Here is a 17468-nt window from a genome sequence, read left to right on the forward strand (position 1 = left end):
GGTCTCCAGCATGGCAGGCGAGAACTCTGCCTGCTAAGCCACCGTGGCCCACCCAGTATGTTCCCATTTTTAAACCCCAACCCACTGTGTGATATTTATTTTAACTAAAACAACACTCATTGAAGCATTGCTTATTGGAGTAAAAAATGGAAATAACCTGAATTACATCCATAGAAAGTAGTTAAATAAATTCTGGAATATCCAGACAATAAAATACAAGGCAGCCTTTAAAAAAGAGTAAGATGGTTCTATATGTGCTGAACACGGAAAGATCTTCAAGACCTATTGCTGAACATAAAAGCAAGTTGCAGGATAATTTGCTCACTAATACAGCAACATTTATTGACTGCTTATACGCCATGCACTGGGGATAAAACAGTGAAACACACAGACAAAAACCCTTGCCCTTATGGATATTTTTTTTTACATGGGCAAGCTCTGGAAATCGAACCCGGGTCTCCGGCATAGAAGAGAATTCTGCCACTGAGCCACCGTTGCACTGTCCCTTATGGAATCTAAATGCACATAGAATGTACTTTTTTTTTAAAAAACTTTTATTTTTACTCAATTTTTCTTTTTTTATTAATAAAATCAATTAACATACAACACGAACATTATAGAATGTACATTTTAAAATCCTAACTCTATATTTATTAATAATACACATATTTATTTCTAAATACAGAGAAAAGATTCAAATTGTTTGCGGTGGTGACATCTGGAGAGAGGGATGATTTCAGGTGGGAGTTAGGGGGTTACATTTACATTTTGGTCTATATTCTTCTGTGTTGTTTGATTTTTCTTTTTTTTTTTCAAATGGGAATACACTTGTCTATTGCTTATGTCGTTAGAAAAGCCTCAAATAATGCAACCAAAAAAGTGCTCTGCTAAGGCCTAGCCTTAGAGCCCCTCAATGTCCACAAGCTTGAATGGGCCCACAACTAGCACCTTTTTTGGCCTTATTTATTTATACCCACAAGAAAGATTTTTTTTTTTTGATCAAAGGCGTCTGTGGCAACAAAAGTTCAAAAACAATCAATCTCACTCCTGATCAGACAATTAAAACACATACACACAGGAAGAAAGAATAAGGGTGGAAATTTCCTTTGGGCATAACAACAGCCTAATCCCATATTGTTTAGAGGTTTTGATTGTCCAGACCTTTCAATATTAAGACTCCTTTGCCTGTAAAGAACAAGATTTCAGCTTTTGAGATGTCAAATAGCATTCCATAAACATCATAAATGGGTTCTGATATGGGAAACATATTTTTAAATAGAAGGGTTTTGTTTTATTTTCTTTTAAAATTGTGTGAGCACCTGAAAGACCCCTGTAATAATGAAGATAAAGTTAATCCAGGAATGCATTTACCATAGTAAACCTCCAGAACAGAAACACATTACTTCCTCTGATGGAATTTTAAATCAGCATAAAGGATTAAACGGCATTATCCAGTGATGGACAGCGACTGGGAAAACAGTGGATTGTGGGAAATGACCATCATGCGCCCGCCGTCTGTGCTCCAGGAGCTCTATTTGGACCTTCCGGGGTTAATATGTCTGATGCAATTCTGAAGAGGTGGTGTCTTTTTTCCTTAACTTCTTATTTAATCTTTTCTAAAGGTCTACACAAAGCAGGGCCAGGCTTCATATTCTGCTTTCAGACTGTTTTATTACAATCTGGACTTGAATTAAAGCCATGGAGCTTATCTCACACCTCTACAGCTCCATTTTCAGTGTTTGGTTGACTAGGGGAAATAGAGCACATTCTCCTTTATATTATAGCACATCCACCAAAATCATGAATTATGGCCTACCTATAAAATCAATCAGTCTGAAAGAGTACAAGGTCAGCATTCAATGATGCACCGAGCCCAAAGGGAATTAAAGTCCATTCTTTCCTTTGTTTTCCTTCCTTTAAACTTGTTTTTCATGGGCGCCAAGATTTGGGAGGTCACTCAATTTTTTTTTTTTTTGGCACATATAAAATAAACCAACCAAACGTTATTTTAGGTCAAATTATCTCTCAACCAGTCCAGCTATTCTAGAACATCTTATTTAACTATAGATGCCAATTTTAATTGCTGTGTTATTTTTAAGTGCAAATTATCTGGATAATCTGTTTCTCTTAGCACTTAATGACAGTGCACGCAGGCCATGTCTTCCCCCAAATACCTCATTCCCACCCTCTCAAAGCAATCGTATGGTAACCTGTGCTAATGAGTAATGCCAGCCATAAAAGGGAATGAAATATCTTAGTACTTATAGGGAAAACAAGAGAGAAAACGTACATTTTGTAGGTCTGATGAATTCTGTGGACTTACCAGCCTTGAATTAGGCCTGAGCAAAATGAACAAGTAAAAAAACTTTTTAATATACAAAAGTCCCTTTTATTCTCTGGAATCTCTGGATACTCTAACTTGATGAATGACTTAAAACTGCTTTTTTGGGTTTCCAAAAAACTGATAGGATAGAATGCTAACATTTATCCCATGGGGAGGTTATAAAAGTGAAATGAGACGATGTGTGTGAATCATTTCCCCGGCAGTGCGTGGCGCATGGAAAGCACTCACTAAATGGTACCCAGTTTTACACTATCAGCAATACGCTTTTTCTTGTCATTAACTGAATAAAACAAAGTTTGTGAACTAAGACCAATGATGGAAAGCCAAATTTTAGTAAAATCAAGGAAGTCCTCCCTAATAATGACAGACATAAAAAATGAAGGTGTTACCATGAGTAAGTACATGTCCCAACACTGGAGAGTTCACTGGAAAATCAGATTACCTCTGATGGGCAGAGAAGTCCTACAGGGAATTCAGGCAAACGGAAGGATGCTGGACAAGAAGAAGGGCAAAATGCCTCCCACTTTTCAAAGTGTAATCTTCTATGAGGCTTACATGCCCATGGTTAAATCATTTTTCTTCTGCCATAGAGATTGGCAAAAACCTTTCAGTTCCAGCATTCCTGATGACAATTTAGTACCCTGGTGTGACGACATCTCCCCTAAAAATATTCTTTGCTATAAATATCTCCTGCCTGAAATGTCTGTAAGAGCTTATAAGGTTTCAAAAAGCAGATGATTTTAAAATAACTGTTAGTTAAATTCCAGAATGGAACAGATTTCTCCATGAAATTGTAATGGAGAATAAAGTTCTCCTAACCCCAACTGTCTCCACTACAGCATCTGCAAGGACAACATCCAGAATATGGCATGATTAGAGGGGCCGTAATAAAGACGTGAGTGCAATTTCCACATGGGCTGCCAACCTCAAACATGCAGCCTATCCAGGCAATTTGAGGAAAAATTGTCATGGCTATTGTCAGTGTTGTCACTTCTTGATTTTCTTCCTCCCAGGGGATGTGTCTTATTCATTCTTAGCCTTACCGCTGGCACCCAGCACAATCCCTTGCAGTCATTCAATAAAGGTCTCTCGAGTTGGATTTTCATTCCCCTTAGACTTCCTATGTCATGAGTTTTCTAATATAAACCAGAACACAAGAGGAGAAGGCCCAAACACATAAAGCAAGGGCGAATGGCACAGTCATAAAATATATAGCTGGGCCACAGAAGGCACGTTTAAGTAACCATTTGGAAAACTCAGAGTCTAATCAACCCCATCTGTGCCTGATATTCTCTACCTGCTGTCTTGCCTGAGACGAGGATGCTTAAATCTGCATTAGTGGGGCACGACCACCCATCTATGGAAAAACAGAGCCGGACTCCAATCTGCTTTGGTGGGTCTACAGGACGGCTGCTAACTGATCAGAAAACATTTAATGTGGGGGTTCAGTGTGGGGCAGAATGAACACAGCTGGCTGGCTCAGCAAGCCGTGAGGAACAACATCAAAAACACGATTCGATTCGTGGGCTGAGCCCTTCCATCTTGGGAAATCTCTCAAAGAAAATAGCTGGAAATGACATTTCGGCTCTGATTTTCCTGGCCAAGACTGTGCCTTCATCCAGAGATTCAAAAATAGCACTCCATCTAGATGGTGTCAACACAGTGACACTTCAGTCTCTTCTCTTTCAGTCCTCGGGTGGGATTTTTAGCTCTTTTGGAGACAGCATGGGAGACTAAATGGACCAGGTGCTGCAAACAGGGCCATGCCCACACCTCGCTTCCAGAAAATGGATTACTGCTAGCTGTTGACTCTTGAATTTCCTATCATGAGATCTGAATCCTGGGCCCGATGTACAGTGAGGCGTGCGATTGGCATTTGCAGACCCCTTGACATCCCACACTGCGGTTCACGATTGGTGTCAGACAAAGGAGTGTATTAAATGACTGCCAGCCCGATGATAAGCCCGGTTATTACTGAGGTGCAGTTTCCCCAGGTCTAAAGACTCATAGCAGTGACACTGAAGCATGCCGGGGAGAAGATAAAACTTAATTAATAATTTCCTCAGAGGCCAACAGTCGATTGCAACTATGTTCCTTGCTGTTTTCTGCAATGACCGTATAGCTCATAGACATTACAGATGCATGAGTGGTCATAGTCTTATCCCCAGGTTTAATTTATGGCTCAGGTTGCACTACAGAACCAGTTAGACCGAAATGAAGATTTTCAGATGCCACTAGTGGAAACATTACAGACTTTGCATAAGGTAGGGGTGTGCCTCCCTCCCTTCCACTCATTCCTGGGCCTAGAATAGAATCATTTCCTGGATTCACACACATTATGGACAAAGATGCGCATGAAGGTAGAATCTGCTTCGAAGGTATAGGAGATTGTTTTGGTTTCTGTTAGAATTGGAGAGTTCAGACACTAAATCAAGGTAGCGCTTTTGTTTTCCAATTGAAGTTGCTCGATTCAATTGTTCTTAGAAACACAAAATTGTAAGGAATGATAAAATATGGCGGTAGCACTTCTCCCCTACAGTAAAATGCTTGCTCCTTTAATACCAAACTGCAATTTATTTTGAACCTATTATGTGCCCAGCACTTAGCAGAGCTATAGGAGAAACTAACAAAAACAAAATTAATTTTTCTGGGATCAGTCCCTAGCATAAATCAGGGTATGTGTTTCATGAATGTCTTTTGAATGAATGAATTAGTGACTGGACGGTGGGATGTTTTATATTTCGAATCACGGAAAACATGGGTAAAATGTATATAGTCAGAAAGATCGCAAGACAATCGATTAAAAAATGATCATCTCTGCTTTTCTAGAATTGAAAACCAATGTTTGCTGAATGCCAAGTGCCAGACCCTGTGGTACTGGGAATACAGGGGATGGTGCAGCAAGCACTGCTTGTCGCAAAGCAAGAGAGACTCTCCTCAATTTGCCAGAATAAAATCCGAACTGTAAGCATGGCAGACAGAATTTCTATAAATGGACCTCTAACTGCATATTCTACCCTTTTCTTTGCCATATTCCTTTCTCCAGTCCGTGCTATTGTCTAGTACTCTGCACTTTTTCCAAACACCCAGATTTGTTGCAGGGCCAGGAATGAATGGAGACTTAAATACTTGTTGAATGGATGAAATGAAAATATCTATCACTATGTTTTTTGCTGCTGGCACTACCTCTCTGTAGACGTTCTTCCCCAATTGCTGGCCCACTAAAACTCTATTTGTTCCCCAGACTCTACCTCAAATACCTCTAGAATTTACTTGTCCACTGTTGGCATCCATTTCACTCACTCATTCATTTGTTCATGCTTGCAAATCTCATATCATTCTAAAATGGTTAAGCTAGCAACATATGTTGGCTGAATTGCATGGAGGACAGGAATATATCTATGTCTTAATGGGCACACAGTCGAACGTAATCCTCAGTGCCTTTCTTCCAATTCTCACCCACATCCCAGATGAAAATGAGAGTAGTTAACATAATTTACAAAGCACTTATTTGCTCTCTCTCTATAATGCTCACATATAATTATTCACTTATACCCATACTAACACCATGATATATGTATAATTACCCCCAACTTGCAAATGAGGCAACTCAAAGTTAAATGCATTACATAAACCTGCCCCCAAGTCACATAGCTCAGATAGTAGTGTCAGTACCACCCCAGCTATATGTCTAAACCTGTGTTCTTTGCCACTATTACCCCATCTTTCTCATAATTCTTAACACATCATAAACAAATATGAAAGTGCATCTATTGAGCTACAGGCTTAAAGAAGAAAATTTGGGCATTTGCCTACTTTAGGCCAACTATCCAAATTCGTGCAGTCATTAGGCCAACGAGATATTTTGTTTACATGATATTTGGAAAACCCTGATACTCTCCTCAATTTGCCAGAATAAAATCCAAACTCTAAGCACGGCAGATAGAATCTCTACAAATGCATTTCAGATTTATCTGAATGCTCTTCTCCACATAACCCTGGTAGAGTGTTTTCCTGAAAATAGAATAAGGGTTCTGAACTGAAAAACAAGACCAAACAATTTTAGACAAAAACCATATACTCCTTAACTATCACCAGTGGAAAAATGAATTTTTCTTTCAAGCTATCACAACATTTCATAGAATCAGAGTTGCCTGAGTGTAGTACTTTACATACACAGATAACCTGAAGATATTACAAGCAGATCAAATCCAACTGAGGTTCAAATATAGGGAGAAGGAAGATACTGTGACTGAAATGAATTTTGGATCAAACCAGATTCTTTACCATCTACTGCCATAAAAGACTCACAACTCTACTGCAGATATTGAAGATCTAAAAATGGTTGTTTCGAACCAAAATAAGGATATAATTTTGAGCCTCCTTTACATTTGGAATACCTAAGTCTTTGGTATTAATCCATGAATCTCAAGATCCCAGTTTCCCCTAAAGCAGCATACCCCATGATCTTTCAATTTAAAAAGCCCAAAGTCCAAAGAGATGGCTACAGTAATTAAGATTTCAGCCTGATCAATGACTACATTAATCTTTAACTTCTAAGCAGATTTTTCTATTTGCTTTCTTGATTTTCACTTATTGCCCAAATCATGTCATAGAAAAGGACATGAAAGCCTCTACACCTCATGGCTCAATAGCTGTTTTCTTCCTTGCCCATTTTTTTATAGAGTTGGTTTATGTTTCTTCAACTTATGCTCCACACATGGTGACCACTTTTGTTTCTAAATTCCCTTGACTATGTCACTCCATCAAATTCACTTAGTAAGGATAGTGTGTGTAAGTGTATGTGTGTGTGTGTGTGTGTGTGAGAGAGAGAGAGACACACACAAAGAGGCAAACAGAGACAGGGTTAGGAAGGGGGGGGCGTCTGGATAGACACATGTATACAACAGCATCATGGGATGATCTATAAACAGGGAAATATACCTTAAAACTGCTGTCATATAATCTAACTCAATTTCTGCTTTTAGGAATATTTCCTGCAAATATGCAAAAAATATGAGGTATAGTTTAGCAAAAATGAGTAAGAATAATGAAAAACTAGAAACAACCAAATGTCTAAGAATAGAGTAAATTAAGGTGAATTTATATGGTAGATTATTACACTGCCACCGAAAATCATGTCATAGAGGAATTTTTAGTGATATATTCATGATATATTTCTATTACAGATGTATACGTGGTCATAGTCTCATTCCTAGATTTAATTTCTCACTCAGGTTGCACTGTATAATCAATTAGACTGAAATGAAGATTTTCAGATGCCACTGCTGGAGATGTTATATGCCATATACCATAAGGTAGAGTATGGTATGGAAGTATGGTATAGTAGGGTATAGGTATAGAAGAATATAGCATAGCCTCTGTTTTTGTTAACAATATATATGCATAGAATATAAAGACAAAGACTTGACCAAAATATTCACATACTATAAACTTAAGGATTCCTTATTTCTCACCTATCATTTCTGCCAGTTGTTGATTAAATAGCACGAATAATTTTAAATTTTTTCATTTATGCTTTATGTATTTTTCCTTTTTTTCGTACTCCACCTAATTTTTATAAGCAATTAAATGCAATGCTATTAACAAAGCAATTTGTCAGAGGCTATAAATTGATTTTAAAAGCCCCAGCATTTCTCTAATACAAGGCACCAAAAAGAAAACTCTTGGGGTGGGTACCTTCCTTTGTAACTGTCAACAGGCACAGGTATATAGACAATACAACCTGCACATCCCTGACAGTAGGTGAGATGATTTTCTGTGAATGCGAAACAAAACTTCAGCACCGAAGACTTTAATTATTAAACATCAGTCTGTCCCCAGACATTGCAGACATTTTGTCACTAGCTAGTTGGGGGATAGGAGAGGCAAGAGGCTGTGCTTCTGCTTTAGTGACCAACTCAGTAGTTTATACATTAGGAGAATATCAGGCAGAAATAAGACAGGAATGCTTGCGGCATGCACGGTTGTGTGTGTACCCGTTTGTGTGTGTACCGGTTTGTGTGTGCAGTGTGACATATAATTTAGCAGAACTTGGCCCACAAAGGAAGGAGAGGTACCACGTGGGTGAGAAATTAAAATGCGTCTAGACCTTTCGGGCCAAGGAGAAAAATGGGCTAGTTAAAAATTTGCCCTTTCTCTTATTGAAAATTAAATTAAAAAAAAAAACCCACAACCGTGCTTTAGGCTATGTTTTCCCAAATTGCATCCAACCTTTGTCTGTATGATGTAACTATGTATGAGGAAGGTTCTCTCACTAAACTACTATAAAACAAAAGTGAAATCTCAGTAACTAAAACTAAAAATTTGAGGGCAGTCTCGGCAGCCTAAAAGTTTCATTTTGATAGATTTGGAAAAATGTAGTCATTACTTTTAAGTAAAACATGCTTCTATATAGCCCTGAAAAAATTGCTGTGAATGAAAATTCTTCCAGATCCATTTTAATTAGGTAGGAAATATTTATACTAACACTACTAACACAGGTGGGAAAATTGAATCAAAGCACCCACTCTTTGGGGATATTGGACATTTCCCCACTCTAATCTTATTTATCCTGTTCACAACTTCAGTAAGTATCATAAATTTTGGTAATGGCAAATCTGCTTTAACATAGTTTAATTAACATGAATTCAGAATTGGAATTCTAAATATATGTGATCAAGCTATATGGACTCTTGGTCTTAAATGTAGTATTAAAAGTGCTAGTTTGTAGGTGGCAAGCATATCAACACAACTTTTTTTCACCTAAATCACAGATCTTCAGAATAATGGCTGCCACATAGAAATTAAGATATTGCCCATTATTAGGATAAATATCTGTACCTTGCAAAAGAAAATCCAATTACTTTAACTTTAGAGAATGTCAATTCTCTGATGAATTCAGTCTCAGACATACTAAGATGTCAGAATTGTGAGATTTTAAGATTGGACACATAAGTTAGAAGCAAATTGAAGATTAAATAAAGGAGAAGAAGGATCAACTTGTGGAACCTATGACTGCAAAGAGAAGCAAACAGAAGACAAAAATTACCAAACATATGTAGTACACTATTAAGAAGAACCCCTCTCCAAGGTCATTCTCAAGCTTTAAAATGACACTCAAGGCCCCCATCCCCTCTCCACTTCTCCCTGGCAACTTCTTCAGTAAACACCCCTTTAAGTGCGTTATTGTGGTTTACCTGGTTGTCAAGTTAAGTGCTCTCTGAGAGAGTCAGCTAGGGGCCAATTATGGAGTTGGCCCCATCCTGTTTATCCCACACCCTGATAAGAGAAACTCTGCTCTTCCCTGAAATTCCTCGCTGCCACTGCATTCCACCCACCTGGGGAGTTACTGGTGACCACTGCCAAAGTGCAGTGCTGGGGGAGTGAGAGGAGGTGGAGGTTACTTACAGGCAACTGCAGACATTTATATTGCCTTCTGCTTTTTCCAAAGCTCTTAGTTTAAAACTCCACTGTTTTTGTACTGACTGTTTCATTCTTTTGCCCATGTTAATGTTTCCTGGTATGACAATCAGGCATGATTTGGTTTGAGTCTCACTGTCTCTCTCCAGAGAAGAAAATGAAGAAAAGAAAGACATTTAGGTATGATAAAACCTAGCATATTCCTTCCTGCTACAGATCAATCACCAGAGAAAAGGAAAATGTTCCTGGAAGCAACAGAACGATAGAGCTTCTAAGATGTTCTTTAATTCAATTAACTCAGGAACTTTTCCTTTATAACCAAGCTAATAGCAATGCTTATTTGATGCTTTTAATTAAAAAATTATATTATATAAAACAATTATTATAAAAGCCAAGTCTTACACAGGGTGCCTTATAGGGATTGATGCGTCCATTCCTCACAACTCTATGAAGTAGGTACTGTAACAAACCCCCATTTCACAGGAAAAGAAACTGATATATACGGTTGTTAAGGATTTGTCCCAAGCAAATAGCTCTTTGGTAATACATCTGGAATTTGAAAGTTAGGTCTGTCAAAAATCAATCGATCAATCAATCAAACAATGTTATGTTTCTTTCCATAGTTCTGGGCTGAGGGTTGCAAATTCAGGCGCCAGGTGAGTCATTTCCACGAGTGGAAGAGGCTGGGCCTGGCCCATGACTGTCCGGGGTCTCGCACGTGAGCTTGGAGAAAGGCTCAGTGCTGCCCCACAGCCGTCAGTGGCGGCCATGAAGGATGCATGTGCCCGCCTGGCCTGACTATCCAAGTTTTTAAGGGAAGATGGAAATACAATATATAGATTTAATTTTTAAAATCATCTGAAATTTAAATGTTGGTGACTTATTATTTTTTTTAATTAAATGCTGAGGGCCAATTCTATACTGGCTGAACAAAAGCCACCTCCAGGTAGAATTCAGGCCATAGTTGACCAGTTTCCTTTTTTTCCTTGCTTCGGGCTCCAACTTTGACAAGTGTGATGATAATAACACTAAACAGCTTTGACCCAACTATTGGATCTCTTTTCCCCTCTCATTCCATTTTGGTGAGGAGCTCAGTACCACATCATCTTTCCTACCTCTAGAGGCAATATCAAAACTGAGCAGACCTGCTTTCCCAGCGGGCCATGACAACTCATCCCTCCGTCTCCCGCAGGCTGTTGTGTTGACATCTCTGGAGCTGCCTGCAGCTTTCATATGTGGCTCATCTATTTACTGCCTTCCGCTGAGTCTAGCTATATTTTGTGTCTTGGAGGAAAAAGAAAAAAGAAAAAAATCCCTCGCAGACTCCAAAAAATATATAGTTCAGCGTCAACCTTCTTTGTCTGGATTTTAGAGATGATGATCAATGCTACACTCACCAACAACATTTCTTCTCAGTTGTACACCCTGGTGAAAAAGGAAGAGTAATTGCTCTCCAAAGTAAGGAAGCTGAGGCTGGGCAGAGAAACATGAAATCATAGCATTAAATAATTTGGAAAAGCACGTTAAAATCAGGGTGAAGGGTGCTATTTAAATACAGCCCTTTGGTTTACAATTAGAGCCCCTTGCAACCAGAGAAGAAAACTTCTCTCTCATCTGAGGTTTTGACATACACAAACCTCCATATTCATTCATCTCCCTGAGTTACTCTCAGAGACCTTAACATCAGCAAATTATCTTGCTCACTCTTATATCCCAAGCACCTGGCATAAACATTAATAAATATTTGTTGAATAAATGAATAAAATGAAAGAAGGGCTCGGATCATTTGGGACCAAGATAACATCTATGCAGTGATGTATTCATTCAAATATGTTGGAATGAACTCAGGTCCCTAAGGAGTGTGCTTGAGGAACAAAAGGTGGCTGCTGCTCAGCTCACTAGGAAGCTGTTTTGCTGTGTAGGGTGAAATTTGAGGGTAACAGCTGATTTTCTCTGGACAAAGGAGAGGAAAAGAGGATTTTGAGTGGACATGTGGGCAAAGAGGAGGGAGAAAATAAAGGAAAGTTGGAAAGGAAAATAGGCAAGACATGGGAGAAAGAAAAGAGACTGTAGGACATGCAACATAACCCTTTCCCCGATCTCTCCATTAAACTTTTGGTAACACATTCACTACCATCAAGGATTTTGGAGTCAAGTTACGGCCAGAGAAAACAGCATGGATTTCTGGCGTACTCAATCTGAAAAAAATATATATGAAGACAACAAGGTCCTTTCCTTTGGGAGGAGCAAATGGTCTAGAGTGAAGCAGCTAGGGAAATAAAACTTTATACCAGAATAGAAAAACGTGTCAAATGTTCCCACAAAGCACCACTGATTTATGCAAAACATTTACTGAGCATCTACTATATGCCAGTCATGTGCTGAACCCTGGTGATGTGGCAACAAGAGTCAAGGTCCCTTACTCTCAAGTAGAGAGAGGACATACATCTAAGGACTGGGATGTTATTAGTGATATGGGGGCTTTAAAGGGAATAAATATGGTATTTATTCCCTTTGATAAATATGAAAAAAAATGTGATAACAATGATGAATGGGATTCAGTGTTAACTATGTGGTCTGAGTCAGCATCTCTGAGGAATAATAACCGAGCTGAGGTTTGAAGGATGGGAAGAGGCAGGTCATATGAAGACCTGTGGATAAAGCTTTCTAGGAAGAGGGAAGAGTTAAGTGCAAATACCCTAAGGTGGCGTAAGGAAAGTGGGGGTAGGGGGTGAGGGTGAAGCAGATGATCGGAGAGGCAGGCAAGGGCCAGATCAGGGAGATACAGAGCATTACTAGGTCTAGAAGGATAAAAGGTTGACTCACAAAGACTCAGGAAGATGAAAACGCAATGCAACAGTAAAATGTAACCACAACACAACGGTTGTAGCATGTACCATCTCTGGGGGAAATGTTCTCTGAACATAGCCCTCCAGGGGGTGGGAAATAATGTAGTGTAGTTAATTGCCCTTTGGGGCTCGCTGTGTACGAATGTAAAACTAGGGATTATCTAGCCCCAGATGCAAATGAAAAGGGCACAGTGGGTCAGTCACTGGTTTTCCTGAAGACTCTTCTCACTTGAGGTAGAAGTGGAAATGCCAATTACCCTCATTCTGTGGAAGGGAAAGGGGGTGGGGGAGTGACGGCGAGAGAATGGGAGGAGAGAGCTACCTAGAGAATTGTGCTTTGGACTTACTTGCAGATTGGCTTGAAAATCGTAGCAACCATCCCCAAAATAAGGGAAAAGTAAAAAATGAATTAAAAAGTCCCTGTGCTCTTGGGACTTTAAGTGATTAGAAAGAGCTGCTATTTGGCTGATTTTCACACTTCATTAGCATACGCATAATTTAAGGAGGAACATGCTGGGGGGCTGGCACAAGTGAGGGCAACTCCCTCACCCACAGACTAGAAATTGGGGCAGTAGCATTGGGAGTGCTTAATTACGCCAGCGAGAAGACAGAGATCAGTGCTGCCAAGAGGGACGTGCATAGGATGGAGACCTGGAACACACACAGAAAGATACACGGATGTCTGCTTTCCCCACGAGCACACCTGCGGTAAGGCGGCACTGCCAAGACATTCCTTCCAAGGATAAAGTCAGCTGTGTTATTTCTCAGTCTCCCCACCTCTCTTCCCACCAACGCCCTCTTTTCCTCTACTCATAAAAGTATCCTTCAAACCCTAAAGGAAAGTGAAAGAGAGGAAAGGCAAACGGGAAGGCAATGGGAAGGTTCAATTATGCCCAGGCATTTGTCTTTCTGGATTTGTTTCTCTGCTTACACCCTTTGCAGGGACACATGTATAATTTATAAAGCGGGGTGTAGAATGGTTTGGGTCTTTCTGAAAAGAAGTGGCAGGGTATTCTAAAATTCTCACGCCCTAACTCATCTTTTTACTGTGTTCAATGTCCTACAATTAACTTTGAAATGATGTCAATATCATATTGATCTATCAGTCCTTTTCGAGATTATTTTTAGATCTTTTTCTGCTTCTGGTACCTCTTCAGCATCAATTCTCCCTTCTTTTATTAAGAGAACCCTAATTTTTCTTTCTCTTAGCTCAATCTGCTGTGTGTGTGTGTGTGTGTGTGTGTCGGATTGTCTTGAAACCCTGAGGTAATTAGCATACTCCATCCTCCTGGCAACAGTGATTGGTTCAAGGATAAAAAAAAAAATCCAATTTGCACCAATGAGATTTAGATCCAGAACTCATTAGTAAAGGTGAGAAGATTCCAACATAGTACTGTCACTCTCTTCACATCAACAACTCTCCAAACATGTCAAGCATTTCCATTCGTTTGTACTTTTGCAGATGCTATTGCATTTCTCGAATAAATGAAGAAAACCATCGACTTACCCATATGTTAGTTTAGTTTGAATCCCCAAATCTTATGCTAAAATACTTAACCTAATAAGCATGCACTCACTACCATTACACCAAACCGCAGATCTACTGGACAGTCATTGGCTGTTTCCACACCAATTTTCTCCTTCTTCTGCCAACAGTCCCATGGCTTTCCCCTTTCTCATTCTCAGGTCAAGTTCCCCTCTCAACATCACAATTTGTCTTCATTGACCTAAGTCTGCCAGTTATTTCTTCTTGCTAGGTAGAGTTAATGCAACATTAGGAGATGTTTCCTAGGGATTTAAGGAGATGTGAAGCCCTGCATTATGGCAGCCAATTTCCCATCATAAAGAGAAAGCCTGGAAAAGCTGCTGGATCTCCTTAGACACAGTGCATACTGTAGGCCTAGGATGACATATCTGAGCTCTGGATTAAGTCTTACCTGAAGCTAATATTTTCTGAACTTTTAAGTTGTGTGTGAAGAATTTTTTAATAAGCAAGTGTTTAGTATTATTTTTCAGTCCTTTCAGCCACAAGAATCCTGGCCAATACACTGACAAAATATTAAACAGTTCAAGAGCCAAGACGGAAACCTGTGGAGAATTATAAGCAATGTTCTAAGTCAATTGCAATTGCTCATTCAGTCACCTGTTTAATGGATATTTGAATACATACCTCATGCCAGGCACTGTTCTAGGATGCTGGGGTATAGCACTGAATAAAATAAACAATACTTTTCAAGTATAGATTCTCATGGAAGGAGATATCTGATAAATGATAAGTCTATAAAAGTCTATAGAAGATGACTACGAGAAAACAGAACAGGTTAAGGGTATTTAACATAGGCTTCTTTGAGAAATGACACTTGAACAAAACGTTGAAGAAAATAAGTAAGTTGTCCTTGTAGGTATCTGGGAGAAGTGTATTCCAGGAAGAAGAAACAGCAAATGCTAAAACCCCAATGACTAGTGAGTTTTGGCCAGCAACAAGAAGACTGTTGAGCAGGGAGAAAGCAATAGAAGCTGAGGTCAAAGAGGAAAAGGGATGGTTGATCACATAAGGCTTTGTAGGTTGCCATAAGGGCCCTTTTAACAAAGTGAGATGGAGAGTGACCAAAAGATTTTCAACAGAGGAGTGACCAGATATGGCCTAAAATTTTAAAAGAAGTCAGTCTCGTTACTGTGTGGAGAACAGATTTTGAGATTAAGGGCAAGGAAAAGCAGGAGACTTAGAACAATGCAGTTAGACAGTGGCTTGGGTCAATGTGCAGTGAAAGTGGTTAAAGGAGACTGCACCTGGATTCCTTTTTTTTGTATGCTGCATGGCGGGGGTCACATCTCATCCTCTTTCCATGCGAATATCCTGTTACCGCAGCACCATTTGTTGAATTTGTTTGTTGGTTTGGTTTTTGTTTCTTTGTTTGTTTGTTGTGGGGAAGGGCATGGGCTGGGAATCAAACCCGGATCTCCGGCACGGCAGGTGAGAATTCTACCACTGAACTACCCTTGTATCCCCTGGATTATTTTTTAAATGAGCCAATAGGATATTTTTTTCTTGAATTTTTGTTTTTAAAGAGTATCATCAGACCAGAACATGAATACAATCCAGACATGGATTCTAATCAGCACTGGGTGAAGACGGACCCCTATGCCACAAAAGGATGCAGGTCGCAGCCTCTGGGCAATGACCCACCACCTCCTGTGTACTGGTCCAAGGTCGCGGCAGTGGGAGAGAAGCTGCATGACACCCCTACTGACCTGTAAGAAAGAATGCCCTATTTGCTTCCTAAAACTGGCAGTACTGAATTTCTCCTCTTCAGGTCATTCCACTCTACTGCTTTTTGAAGATGGTCTTGCTCTTCTCCATAAACCTGGTCATTCCTTCTTTCTGGTTTTCAGTGGCCAAAGTTGAATAAGAGAGTTTCTTCTCAAATTTATTTTTGTCAATGTCATTCCGAAAGCTACTGTCACTGATTTTTTGACTATTGCTCCTACAATTTTAGAATTGTTGAAGATTATTTTCCACACTGGATGGCTTCTTCAACCAGTGTCTCAACGGGAAAAATTTCACTGACAAGACCAACCTGGCATCCTGGGCCAAGACACAGTCTCTGGTGTAGACCATCTCCACTGCCGGTGACTTCCAGTGGCGTGGGTGAGCCTCTGGGTGATCCCTGCACTTGGAATCGTTCCCAGTAAGATTTCTCGATGTGTAAACTGAGCTTTCTCCCCAGCATACATGATGTCACACTCACAGCAAGCTCACAACCTTTTTTCAGGACATAACCACCGACAGCATCTATAACTGGCTTCTTGACCTGGGCTGGTCAGTCCTGATGGCTCAGGAGCTTGCTGCAGTTGCAGCTCTGGAACATCAGTTATGCATTTCCTTGATACATGCTCCAGCTGCCATAGCTTTACCGCTGCTGATGAAGATAACAGTCCCAATAGCCAGATTGTCTTTGAAGATCTCCAGGGCCTGTTTGAGCTCCATGTCCCGGCCATTGCAAAACACGTGAGAGCCTTGGGTTGGTTCTGTGGGATCAGACCCATGCTGCTGTTCGTTCTTCCCCTGTTTTTTTTTCCTGTGATGAAGCACCTGTGGCCAAGGGGTGTTGTGCTAAGGCCCAGTGGGACAGTGGGCTGCGAACAAGAGGCAGCAGGAAGTATGGCACAGTGAGGATGACTCAAGTCATCCCTCAGAAGGGTTTTATGATGAACTGCATGTGGAATGTGAATCAAGAATGACTCCAAGGAACTGGAAGAATGAAGTTGCCTTCCACTGAGAACGAGAGAGCTGCAGATGGAGAAGTTTTGTTCAGGGGATGATCTACAGTTCAGTTTGGAAATGTTAAATCTGAGATGTTTTATTGGACATATAAGTGGAGATGTTGAAAAGGCAGTTGGATGCATATCTGGTGTTCAGGAGAGAGGAATGGATTAAAGATATAAATGTGGGAGGTGTTGACATATAAATAATATTTAAAGCTCCAAGACTGGCTGCAATAAGGAAGGGAGTCATTGTAGATAAGAAGAGAGGATGTAAGGACTAAGTCATTTAATCTTCACAATAACATTATTGCTATGATCAGATTTTTAAAAAATTATTATCCGTTTTTATTGCTATCTTAATTTTACAATTGAAGTAACTGAGCCCAGAGAAGTTAAGGCACACAGCAACTTGACCAAGATTACACAGGCTCAACTGTGTCTAAACCTACAGGTAACCAATCTGGGACTGAAACTCAGGCAGTCTGGCTCCAGAGCCTGCGCTCTTAATTATTAGTCAATATTGCCACTTATCCCCAAGTGGAATTTTTTAATTAGATGGTGGGCATTTAGGACTAGAGCTGCAGAGA

The 17468-nt window shown here is 39.9% G+C and overlaps 1 protein-coding gene and 1 pseudogene across 1 annotated transcript in view; both read right to left on the reverse strand.

The window, feature by feature from the left end:
* PPP2R2B (protein phosphatase 2 regulatory subunit Bbeta) overlaps positions 1-17468 on the reverse strand; it is a 275813-nt gene that overhangs the window by 173065 nt on the left and 85280 nt on the right. The window lies entirely within an intron of this gene.
* The window catches only part of LOC143663945 (enoyl-CoA hydratase, mitochondrial pseudogene), a 34104-nt pseudogene continuing 16636 nt past the window's right edge, over positions 1-17468 (reverse strand).

Source organism: Tamandua tetradactyla, chromosome 20 (genome assembly GCF_023851605.1).
Source record: "Tamandua tetradactyla isolate mTamTet1 chromosome 20, mTamTet1.pri, whole genome shotgun sequence".
NCBI lineage: Eukaryota > Metazoa > Chordata > Mammalia > Pilosa > Myrmecophagidae > Tamandua > Tamandua tetradactyla.